Raw genomic sequence first — 13,094 nt, forward strand, 5'->3', positions numbered from 1 at the left:
TGCATTTTGAGGATCAGAGAAGGAAAGCATTGCTTTTTGCTGTTCAGTCAAGGAGAAGATCCAAGTTTGGCATCACAGGTGAAGGGCAAAGCCAGAGAGGAAGTTAACTTAAATTACTTCCTTGCAGGCACTTCATATGATCAGTCAAAAATACCATTTTATGCTGGAACTGAAGAACTAAGCACATTTCTCTTTAAAAAAAATAAACTGATTTTAAAAAATGAACCCTCTTTTGAATGCAATTGTGAGATGTATGTGAAGGTGATAATTTTTCTAAATAATAAATACATATTCTGCATGGTTTCAATGCTTTAACACAGATTTTATGGTCTGGCAGTCTGGAAAACAGACCCCCCTAATCACAGTGCAGATATATCAAAAGTAGTTTCCTCCAATGCCCCAGTAATTTGCCTTAAGAGCCATTTTTAACTCTGTCTTGTTCCTCATGATTCTTAGTTTTTTCTATTTGGGTATCAACGGAATAAACACAGTGGTGTCCTAGGAATGGCACTGACATCTCTAATTCCTTTGCTGTGTTTCCTATTGAACTTATGTTCAGAGGGAAATGTCTAAGTCACTACTGAGCCAGCTTAACTGCAAGTGAGTAACAGAGGTTAATAGGGATAAATCAGTCTTTTCATCCAAGCAGCTTTTCCAGCAACAAGTCTGCTCAAACTTCAGCTGAAATCAAATTTATTCATCTTTCCTAAATGATTAGGAATGCATCATCTGGTAATTACTTTTAATGAACTGGATACCAAGAGAAGCATTCAGTAGCAGATATATTTTCCCTAATTCTGTCAGTTTCTGGATGAAATCCTCTTCTTTCAGTTCTTGCAGGACATAGCATGTCTTACTGGAAAACACGATACCTACCACCTTAGCAACCTTCAGTTTCACTATGAGTTTTGAATTGTGTGAGACAAAGAATTGAATGCAAAATAAATACAAAAAGCAATGGTCCTGCTGAAGACTAATAATACTCCTCCATGTTTAAGTAACACTAGACTTTCATTAAAAACCTAATCTGTTTTGGAGACCTTATATGAAAACTCTCCCACACAATCCTCTTCTCCCTTGGCCCTTCTCCAAGCATAAGTGCACATTTTACCTGGTACTTTCTTTTTTGAGGTACCTGTTGCTTTACACATGCAACGCCCAGAAGGTGCAATTAACTGCTAACGATGTAGGAGGGTGCCAATGGGTTGGCTTGAAGAACCAAGGCTGAAGGTGGCCCTTAGCTATCCTTTAAGATAACAAAGAGGGGGGAGGAGACCAGACCATCTCTCTGGCCTCCATGGAGGTGATAACAACACTGGGACTACAGTAGGAAGGAAAGCTCAATCTATTTCCTTTTTAAAGGTCATGAATGCCAGTGAAAGGTTTACTTTCAAAACAACAGCCCAAGCAGGACAGCGTGAGGGTTATGGAAGGGCATGCTTTTTTGATCATTCTAATTTTGGGTGTTTTGCATAGCTCTGTTATTTTTTTTAAAATAATGCTACTGTACAGCTCAAAACCCCTCTGTCTCCACTTCACTCTATAATGTTTAATGATTGTGCTTTGTAGGTGGAAAGATTATGTCCAAAGTGTTCTTTCAAGGATTCCACACTCTATTCAAGTACTATTTTACTACCAGATCCTTCTTTAAATTTATATTATTTATTTGTCCTTCTGTTCACCCTGTCTCTTATAATATCTGTATGGCAAGAAAAAAAATACCAAAACTGCATTAGTGTTACCTGATGATTTTCCAGAGGAAAAACTATTTAATATGTAGGATTCTTATGGTGCCAAAAATGTACTATTTTAATTTGCAGTGGCAGATATGGAAGTAGACAGGAAACAGGGATGGAGTGATAGGACTTCTATAAACACTGATTCAAGTGACTCCACATACTTTATAAAGGCAGGGGCAGATCCATGGTTACAGCCTATGACTTGAGAGCTCCTTATCCACTTAAGAAAAGGAAGAAATTTGTCTTATTGGCATCACCTCATAGCAGCCAAATCCCAAATCTTGTTCACAGCTACATCCCAGATTTTCCATACTGATTTCAGTGCAACGTGGATGATGCCAGGGAGAGAATTAGGACAGTTACTTAGGATGAATTACTGCCATTGTTTAATTGAGTAATTAACAGAGCTGGCCAACCCATCGTTAATTCCAATAACTAGTGAAGGCAGGATCAAACTGCATTTCCACTCAGTCTGCTGGCACCAGTTAAGCTTTGCACATTTGAAGCTCTGCTATCGTATGTGCTCCTGTTGGCCATCATGGCCAGTCTGGTCTTGTCAGCCCTGAACTCTGGGCAGGGTCTGGAAACTCAGATACCTATGCCCAAATGCTCTTGGGGACCCAGTCCTGTAAGAATATTTATATGAAACAGAATATACACCAACGACATCAAATTCAGTGCAAATATAACGGGCACAAGGTGGGAGACTTTGATTCATTTCCCTCTTCCCCCCTGAGGAGTTTGGACCCACATCTCTAGCCTCTTAAGGGAGTGCCCTAACTAGAGCCTGTGAGGGTTACCCTACTCTCCTTTGGCTGGAGATGGGCCATTACACAGACAAAAATACAAGTGCCAAGGAGCAGGGAGCAGAGAGAAGTCAGATGGGGTAGCCAGGGGCTGCAGACTCCATCACTCTGGAGATAGGTCTGGGCTCCCCTCCAGGTGTTGCTTCTCCAGGTTTATTGAAAGTTAAAGGCACTTCATGCTCCTGAGTGATTGCATTTATGGCTTGGCTACGGTGTCAGGCTCCTTTCAGTTCATAACCCCTCCTCTGCAGTGCCAAAGCTCCAAAAGAAGGGACTGAGGGTCCAGCATGGGTAAGTGCAATTTGTTAAGGTACATCCTCAGCCTAAACTCAGACCTGTACTCATTTACTGGGCAACAGCTCTCAGCACCCAGCCTTGCGTTCTGGTTTTCTTTTCAAAACAGGCAAAACTAGTCTGGGGTACCTAGATCAATTTCTTCTTGACATGAACACAGGAGTGCCTTCAAAAGCAGCCCAGTGCCACACACTGGTTAGCCTGCTTGAGGCAATAGTTCACCCCCGTGTATCCTTCAAACTTCTATTCAGAATATGAATGTATTTCACTTTCCTGTTTTGGTGAAAAAAAAAAAAAAGAGAGGCATTGTACATTTAAAAACCCTAACAAATAAAGACTATGCAGTTAAAGTGTTATCAGCAAAAATGATCCAGCTTTGCAGTGGCAAAATAATGGTTTCTAAAGATGGGAGAAATTGAAGCAGGACATGGTCAGCTGTTCAGGGAGTTGGTGGGGAGATGGAAAGTGGGGCATGAGTGAAATAACCTACAGTACACATGGGTTTCAGGGGACTTTAAGGAGAAGAAATGGAAGTGTTTCAGGGAGAGGTAGATTGAGAATAGTGTAGATGGGCGTCTTTCCTTATGCCCTGGCTCCTCTCTAAATCTCCAGAGGTAGAAGACCCTCCACCAAAGCACTCAGAGATTATCTCACTTCCCCAGGACACAGTACCAATCTCTGTATGCCTCTCAGCCCACAGGAAACAGTTGTCTTTGGATTTTTATATTACATAACTTTTATCCGTATCCATCATTCATAGAATAAGAAGAAAATCAGATTGCAACACCTTTGGATCAGGAAAGCTCTGAGCCCCAGACGGCTGGAGGCCTGAAGACAATGCTGGAAAGTTGTCATGACACTCTCCCCTGTTTCTTATATTCTTCACAAGACCAGTCTCTTGGGTTAGCTACACTACTAGCCTGAGCTGATATGGCTGGTTTTGCATCCTCCCGTACGTCATCAGCAGCTCTGTTTCAGGCTACGCTTAGCCTGTGGAGGGAAAGAGAAAGCAAGAGGTTGGGCCAGAGCCCACCCTGCTGTGGGCAGAGGTGGGGCAGGACTGCACTGTGGACCCAGAGGTAGAGTTCTGCCAGCAAACAGCTGCTCCCTCTCCCCTTCCTCCCCACCCCAAAGTAGCCTTGAATTCCCTGTTGGTACCAGAGGATCAGGCAGGTGGAGGTGTTCAGCTGAGGACATAGAATCTTTCTCCCCTTACACACTTTTAGATCAGATAATTTGCTGTGCCTTGTAGGCTCCCACCATGTGTAGCTGTGGTTTGGGGTGACTTTGTGTAAAGAGCTAACACTTCAGAGCCTGTGGACTTAACATCCACTTCGTTATCCAGGTTATCTATGTGTTGCTGACCATTTTAGCAGATAGAATAGAGAAGCAGAGAGGGAGTGAACCACAGATGGAATAGAGAAGTGAAGAGGGAAGGAAACATAAGAGAAGAACTAAGAAAACTCACAAAGAGGAAGAAAAAAGAAAAAAAAGGAGAAAGGAGGATAAGAAAAAGAGAAATAAAGAGCCAAAACAGCAGCAAGCCTAAAATGTACTCAAAGGACACTTTGTATATACATTGAAATGACTAGAGGTGGTCCATGAGGCTTAAGTACTGCTAGGGGCATTACCAGTAAGGCCCTGTTGCAGATGTTCAGTGGTTAACCCAGCCATACTGCTCTGTGACCTCCACCCACTGTCTTGTTAGGCAACAGAAAAGTAGTGAGAAGGATAGCAAACCATTTTGCTAAACTAAGGACACAGCACTCATACTGGAGAGAAGAAAAGTATCTCCAGCTACCTCACTACAGCATGAGGCAAACTTTTTTTTAGTCTTATCAATGCCACCATTGAAAAGCAAATTATGCTATAAACCACTCTATAAGCACATCTCATGCCACAAATAGTGCCCCAGCTTTGGCAGGGTGGGTGGTGGGACAGCTCCAGACTTTCAGAGGAGAAAATCTCAGAATCTAGTTTAACTCTTCCAATAATTATCAAAACAAAAATGATCTGTAAGTTATGGAAAAGTGAATGTGCATTCATTTTGATACTATTTTAAGCATTTTCTTTATTACAAGAAATACCAAAGTAAGTATACTCCTGTAAAAGTGCTTATAGTGTCTTTCTCCCTGAAAATTGAGTACAAAACCAAGTTACACATATATCCAAGATGATTCCAAAAGCCACTCTATAGGCAGTGCAGGCAAATGTGTACATTTCCTAAAGTTCTGTATTTCCCAGCTAAAATAAAACAAAAATGATGCAAGTTAAAATGTTAAAATTTAGGAATAACGAAGACACTGCAGGGACAGTATTTCTATTGCACAGTTTTCTGAGAGATGACCCATTTTTTTGTATTGGTGTCATCTCCCAGACAATATTAATGCAGCTACACTGCATAGGAAGCCCTTAGAGCAGAAGAAATATCTAAAATGTTCAAACTTCAGACATGAAGCAAGGAAGACATGCCAAAACAGAGTCAATGAAGGAAAAAAAAAAGATTGTTTAGTATATAAGATATCTTTGAAAGTTCATTGCTTGTTGCACCTGTTTACTGTTTCACGTTAAGCTGTTTAAATATGTCAGATTTTTTAATCAATTAAGGTTCTTAGGTGTGTGATTGTATGATTTCCATTAAGTTTGTCTGCAAAGGTTACCATCTGTTAACATATTGTCTCAGGATATAAGCTTTTTTTTTTTTTTTCATATTTATACAATACTTTTGTCAAAAGTATCAAATTTTGATCATGGCATAGGTGGATTCATATCTCATTGGACAACAGATCTCATAACACATAACAAAGAAAATTGTGAAGGCTTAGTTTCAGAGTTCATTGGAAGTCTTTCCATAAGCCCTAGTGAGCTCTGATTATGCCCTAGGAAGAGTTACCAAGGTTATCACTTTTCCTTTGCCAAGCATTTGATGAGAAAAAAACCATATTTTTTGCTGGAAAGAAGAAGTTTTATCCTGAAGCTTGATACCAGCAGATGAAGGTAATTTCCCAGGGAGAAGTGAAAAGATACTGAGCTCCTCAGTACTATCATACTAATGTAGGAAGAAAAAACCTGATCTGGCCCACTTCTCACTTTCAGACATTCCAGATCATTTTCATGAACAATTGTTTACTTGTTTCCAATTCCAATTCTATTAATGATGGTAATCCAAAAGGGGAAGAGAAATATTTACGGCAATATCTTTATCTTGATAGTGTTCTACATTTAAGCAGATGTATCTTTCTCATAAAAGGCACAGGACAAGAAGCCATATATCAGAAGACAATTAAGCTGATGGTTAAATCATGGACTTCATGTAACACCAGGTCTATATGCATATGAGAGAGAGAAAACAAGTGTTTGTAGAAGTGGTATTGGAAAAGATTTGACTAAACTCCACAACGGCTATTATTCCCAGCTCAGGCCTGTTTTTTTAAGGCTTCCCCAACATTTATGTCTCCCTAATCAGTATCTGCACTCATTGATTTTGGATACTTTCCCTAAATCCTTGTTTATTTTTGCAAGGTAGTCCAAATTTCTGTCTTCTCCCGGCTCCACACTGTGGCAGAAAAAGTGCTCTCTTCATTTAAAATGTAAATAATCTTTTAGGTTAGCTTCAAATAATGTAGCATAAGGACTTCAAGTCTGATTTGGGTTAATTAGCATATACTCAGTTTACATATAACACGTACTCAGTTTATATACTCAGCTTGATTATATTAAAATACACTCAGTGTATATTAATGGAATCCATTTTTTCAAATTTGTGTGCTTGAAATGTAGATATTTATCCTGGAGAATATGGATGGAAAACACACCTTGCATGGACTTCTCTGAAGAATAAGGCTGTAGGGTTGACACTGATTTTAAAGAAATTCTGGTATGAGTTTGAACATGGTCTTTTACCTTCTGGCCTCCTCTAATGACTGTAGTCACTCAAGCTTAGAGTAAATAAAATAACTTAATTTGAAAAAAACTATACAAGTAATCCATTATTGAATAACAATGGCAGTTTGAGCCAATATCTAGTGAACCTAGCACTGAAATAATTCTAAATCTTTTGAGCATATTTAGAACTTCTGCATCATTCACCAAGGCAGCACCTACAAACAAAAATCTGATTGTACACATGACAAGCAGGTACATGGATTTTACAGATATGGAACATTATTATCATGTAGTCCAACTTCTTACTCAAGACAGGCCATAAAACCAGCAAAACAGACAAGATACGCTTCAAAATTACAGGTTACAAACATCCACATTATTGTCTTCCAACTCTCCAAATTATGAAATTCCCAATAGAAAAGGAAATGAGGAATGACAACATTATTGCACAACTTCACTCACACACTGGAGGCAGCAGAAAAGAAGTGGAAGAGAAAGAAAAAAGGGGCTTATGGAGGGTTCATGCTGCCATTGAAGGAAACTAGCAGGGAAAATCATAAGGAGGGATCAGACATGTACTAACTGAAAATACTTGGATAAATTCATGTTGGTACAGGTGTTCCTGGCATTTTCAAAGTCTGGCAAATAACTCAAAGCAGTGGGATTTGGTAGGGAACACTGCTTTGCTGCTGAAATGAGATGAATTCATCATAGTAAAGCCCCTTTAAAGCCCCTTTGGTCAGATCCTGAGACTGATGCGAGTTTTGCATAAATAGCAAATGAGTGAAAACTAAGTAAAGAATTTGGTGCTTAGTTCAACAGCTGCACGACTAAATACATTTAAAACCAAAACGTATTTGGAAGTATGAAATGAATGAAGGAGATCCCATTAAACTTATTAAGATAGCCATAACCATCTCTATAATAACAGTTTACAAAAGTCAGCAATTGAAAAAAAAACAGCTGGTTGTTCAGTAAGGCTGAAGCTCTCCAATTGCTCAACTTTAGCTCAAGAAATGTAATAGTGTATCATTTGTCACTGATACTCACCATATCCAACATAGAAACAGCTGTTGGATTTCATTCTTTCCTTATAGATGCCAATATTTCAGGCCTCAAGAGGGGAACAGAAATGCAGTCTTATAGGGCACGGTTTCTGCAGTCATACATGTTCAATTAAGCATGCAATTTCTCTACCAGCTAAGAGAAGCTGTTCAGCCTATTCAGGCACCTGTAGACTTCCTACACTTTCCTCTGTTTCATCTTCTTCTGAAATAGCAAAGACAAGTGCAAACCTCCTAATAAAGTAGCTTGTTTCCCTTTGTGAGAGGGTACATATCACTTTCGCTCATCTTGGTCTCATTTCTGGTTTTACCATTGTGTTGCCCAAGAACAATATTAGAACAGTAGTAGTCAGTGTTTAAGCTTGAGAAACTTCATAACCTCACATTTTTATGGCTGGGCTTATTATTAATCTATAGACAGAAGGCACTTTCATACAGGAAGCAGAATCTTTATTCTACTGAAGTCCAAAGAAAATTTGCTGTTGACTTCAGTACAGAATATTAACTGGAGACTATAACAATGCATACGCTTGTAGAGTGAATAGCATGATTTACCTACTTTTTAAAATCCTTTGTCTGTAGAAATATGATGAGTGAAAATGAGAAAGTAAATGCTGATTCATATTCTGTATTAAACTCTCTTCCTCTTTCATGGAAGTTAACAACATTTTTAGCTGTTGCGTAGATATTCTATTTTGGAAATACCTCAACAACTATCTGAACTCACTGTAGCCTTTCTTTTCTTTTTTTTGAAAGGGCAAGGAGAGAGCTTATTTGTGGTTCTATTTTTCAACATAGTGTATTTCCAAATATACCTATTTACATAAAGAAAGAAACTGAGGGTGCTTGTCTGTTCTAAAGAAATTAACTTTTTCATAGGCTCTGGAGTGCTATATGTTTAGGTGCTAACACAGTGTGGAAACCTCTGTCTCGGTCAGCTTTCCAGACCAAGTTTTCAAAACTGAAGAGCTGAAATACTACTGACAAAAGCTAGAATTTTTAATGCTTATCCAGGTTTAAACTAACCTCAAAGTTTGGAATCACACACTGCTGTGCTACATAGCATTACATTTTAAACACTAACTACTGAAGAAAGAAAGAAGTTTTAAAGTGCTTATACAGGAAACACAAAAGGTCTCTAGGAGATATTTAAAACAAAAATTTTTCATTTCACCCCCCCTTATTTATCGTTGAGTATTAAAATGAGATCAGTTAGTCCAGAGTCAGACTGAACAAAATTATTGAGGAACTGTTCTATTAAAAGCTTTGAAGTTCTCTACTGAAGTTATTTAAAGAAGAAAGGACTGCTCCTTAACTATTTCTTGCATGGTGGTCAAATCTGTAGTCTCTTCTATGGTTTCCTCAGGACTCACATTTTTATGCAATTAAGTTGTGGTCAAGGTGAAGATCGTGCCCTCCATTCATATTAGCAAGGGTTTGCTACCAACATGAAAGGAGCTGAGAAGAGAGGCTACACTTAATCTTTCCTCAACTAATTTCTACATCATAGGGTTTGGCAGATTGAAGGGGAAAAGAAAGCAGCAAGGTGATCCATATTTAGACTGCAAATCTGTACTTCCCCTCCCCTTTTAGGTGCTCTTTTATTGGATTCTCTTTTGTTGGACCACCTCTCTGATTGTGCTGGTCACTGACTGGTTAAACACTTTCTCTTGTAGGCTTGGTCCTGTGATGTGTGTAGCTGTGGACAGTGGAATAAACCCATATGCTCAGTGAAAGCAGCCAAAGGTTAGTAGTGCAAGCAAATTATTTCTTTCTAGCAATTTCAAGCAGTTCTACAGCCTCTGCCATAACTCCGTGTTCCAGAAAGACTGAAATTTTGCATAAAACAGGCCGTGGAAGAAGTGAGTAACCAGCAGCCAAGAGACAAGAGAGCAATTAGACACAACTCACTGTCACTTCTGTGTATTTTTGGCAGCATTTCAATAATATAACAAAAGCAGTAAATAACATAGCTGGGTTCTCAATTGCTATAAGCTTTCTGAAGCATTTCATACCCATATTGCTGGGAAAGAATCACGTACACAAGACGAAAGATATTTGAGGGACAAGCCCATACTTTGAAGGGAAGATTTTGCTCTACAGGCATGTTTTATGTTCAAATTGTCTGAGTTTAACCTTGCTTAAAATGAATTTTGAAAAAGAACCTTTTTCCCCTTTTGGAAAGAAGTGGAGTCTTTTTCGGTATTCAGAGGATTCCCTTCCCGTTCTCCCTTTTTAATAAGCCCAGCCTTTGTACCCAAAAAGTCTTCAAGATCTGACTGTTTCTTATTTTGCCCAGGGAGTTAAGGTCACAAGGAAACATAGCAGAATGCACACTCCCTAACAATCCTCTTTGATGGAACATACACACTTATATATATTACATATATATGCATATACACACATAAATATAGTCCATATATATAGTGTGTATATATATGTACACTATTTCCAATCAGTGTATCTCACTGAAAGGCACATCCTGGTATAATTATTAGGTATTAGTCCCAGTTGTAAACAATATTTTTTTAGCCTTTTCCACGATCACAATTGTTTTTTGAATCATCAGTTTAGAGATCCTACAATTTTTGCTTCAATTACTGCTCCTTCTTTGTGCATTGATTGATCCCTTTGTCTAAATTTTCCATCTTAAAGTTTTGTCACTGAGCCCTTGGCTTCACACAGTATCTCAAAGATAATTCCACTGTCTACCCTGTTAGAAGGAAGTAATCTGCTTGCAAGCAGGCTTTTAAGATGCCTTCTCTTGTCCTAACTAGGTCACAGAGATGTGCTTTTATCTATCTTTAGAAGTAGGTTTATCCAGCACAGTGCTTCCTGAAAAAGAAACAGGAGTGTCTTTAGTACACCAACCACGTTCATGCTCTCCACCCAGCATTTCCAAGAACGGTCTTATAAATAGCATCAACATGTCACAAGTGACAGAGGGAAAATATGTCTAGTTTTCCAACCTAACCTCTGCCTGGTTGGATAGACGCATGTACACAAACACACACACACACATTCAGATAAGTGCACCCCTTAGGAGGACTACCATGATGTCGTGAGGTTATGCAGGGAGAAAATTAGGACCAAAGCCCAACTAGAACTTAATCTGGCTACAGCTGTAAAAGACAATAAAAAATGTTTCTATAAATACATTAGCAACAAAAGGAGGGCTAAGGAGAATCTCCATCCTTTATTGGATGTGAGGGAACACAGTGACAAAGGATGAGGAAAAGGCTGAGGTACCTAATGCCTTCTTTGCCTCAGTCTTTAATAGTAAGACCAGTTGTTCTCGGGGTACCCAGCCCCCTGAGCTGGAAGACAGGGACAGGGAGCAGAATGAAGCCCCCATAATCCAGGGGGAAATGGTTAGTGACCTGCTACACCACGTAGACACCCACGAGTCTATGGGGCCACATGGGATCCACCCAAGGGTACAGAGGGAGCAGGCAGAACTGCTCACCAAGCCCCTTTCCATCCTTTATCAGCAGTCCTGGCTAACCGGGGAGGTCCCAGGTGACCGGAGGTTAGCAAATGTGATGCCCATCTACAAGAAGGGCCAGAAGGAGGATCCAGGGAACTACAGGCCTGTCAGCCTGACCTCGGTGCCGGGGAAGCTGATGGAGCAGATCATCCTGAGTGCTATCATGCAGCACGTACAGGACAATCAGATGATCAGGCCCAGTCAGCATGGGATTATGAAGGGTAGGTCCTGCTTGACCAACCTGATCTCCTGACACAGTGACCCACTTGGTGGATGAGGGAAAGGCTGCGGATGTTGTCTATCTAGACTTCAGTAAAGCCTTTGGCACGGTTTCCCACAGCATCCTCCTCGAGAATCTGGCTGCTCATGGTTTGAACGGGTGTACTTTTTCTGGGTAAAAAAGTGGCTGGATGTCTGGGCCCAAAGAGTAGCGGTGAATGGAGTTTACTCCAGTTGGTGGCCGGTCACAAGTGGTGTTCCCCAGCGCTCTGTGTTGGGGCCAGTTCTGTTTAATATCTTTATCAATGATCTAGACAAGGGGATCGAGTGCACCCTCAATAAGTTACCAAACAACACCAAGTTGGGTGGGAGTGTTGATCTGCTTGAGGGTAGGAAAGCTCCACAGAAGGACCTGGACAGGCTGGATCGATGGGCCCAGGCCAACTGCATGAGATTCAACAAGGCCAAGTGCTGGGTCCTGCACTTGGGTCACAACAACCCCATGCAACGCTACAGGCTTGGGGAAGAGTGGCTGGAAAGCTGCCCGGTGGAAAAGGACCTGGGGGTGTTGGTCAACAGCTGGCTGAATATGAGCCAGCAGTGTGCCCAGGTGGCCAAGAAGGCCAATGGCATCCTGGCTTGTATCAAAAATAGCGTGGCCAGCAGGACTAGGGAAGTGATCGTGCCCTTGTACTTAGCACTGGTGAGGCCGCACCTCGAATACTGTGTTCGGTTTTGGGCCCTTCACTACAAGAAAGGCATTGAGGTGCTGGAGCGTGTCCAGAGAAGGGCAACGAAGCTGGTGAAGGGTCTGGAGCAGAAGTCTTATGAGGAGCGGCTGAGAGAACTGGGGTTGTTTAGCCTGGAGAAAAGGAGGCTGAGGGGAGACCTTATCGCTCTCTACAGCTACCTGAAAGGAGGCTGTAGAGAGGTGGGGGTCGGTCTCTTCTCCCAAGTAACAAGTGATAGGTCAAGAGGAAATGGCCTCAAGTTGCACTGGGGGAGGTTTAGATTGGATATTAGGAAAAATTTCTTCATGGCAAGGGTTGTGAAGCATTGGAACAGGCTGCCCAGCGAAGTGGTTGAGTCACCATCCCTGGAGGTATTTAAAAGACGTTTGGATGTGGTGCTTAGGGACATGGTTTAATGGTGGACTTGGCAGCGTTAGGTTTATGGTTGGACCTGATGACCTTAAAGGTCTTTTCCAATGTAAATGATTCTATGATTCTATGATTCTAGAGAGCCAAGGCAAAAGGTAGCAGACTTATTGAAGATGAACCAAAATTCATAACCAATATTTTAGATGAACCCAAAATTCAGGAGAAGCTCCCTGTATGATCAGTGGAACATAAAATTTTGCCAGAAGAAAATTATTAATCTGTCTTGTCACACTGCACCACTAGAAATGCTTGGAGCATTCTTAAGTGTAAATTACCCTGGAGACCTGGAAGGTTGTTGACATTAATTCTATATTTAGTTTTACATTGGAGGTTTTGCCCACCTGTTTAGAAATAAAAACCCCCTAGATTAAGTCTATAAAACTGAATGTCATTTGGAGAGTCGTCAAAGGTCTTTCCTCCCCCAAATCTGCCAGGTAAAT

The sequence above is a fragment of the Mycteria americana genome, chromosome Z (genome assembly GCF_035582795.1).
Source record: "Mycteria americana isolate JAX WOST 10 ecotype Jacksonville Zoo and Gardens chromosome Z, USCA_MyAme_1.0, whole genome shotgun sequence".
Classification (NCBI taxonomy): Eukaryota; Metazoa; Chordata; class Aves; order Ciconiiformes; family Ciconiidae; genus Mycteria; species Mycteria americana.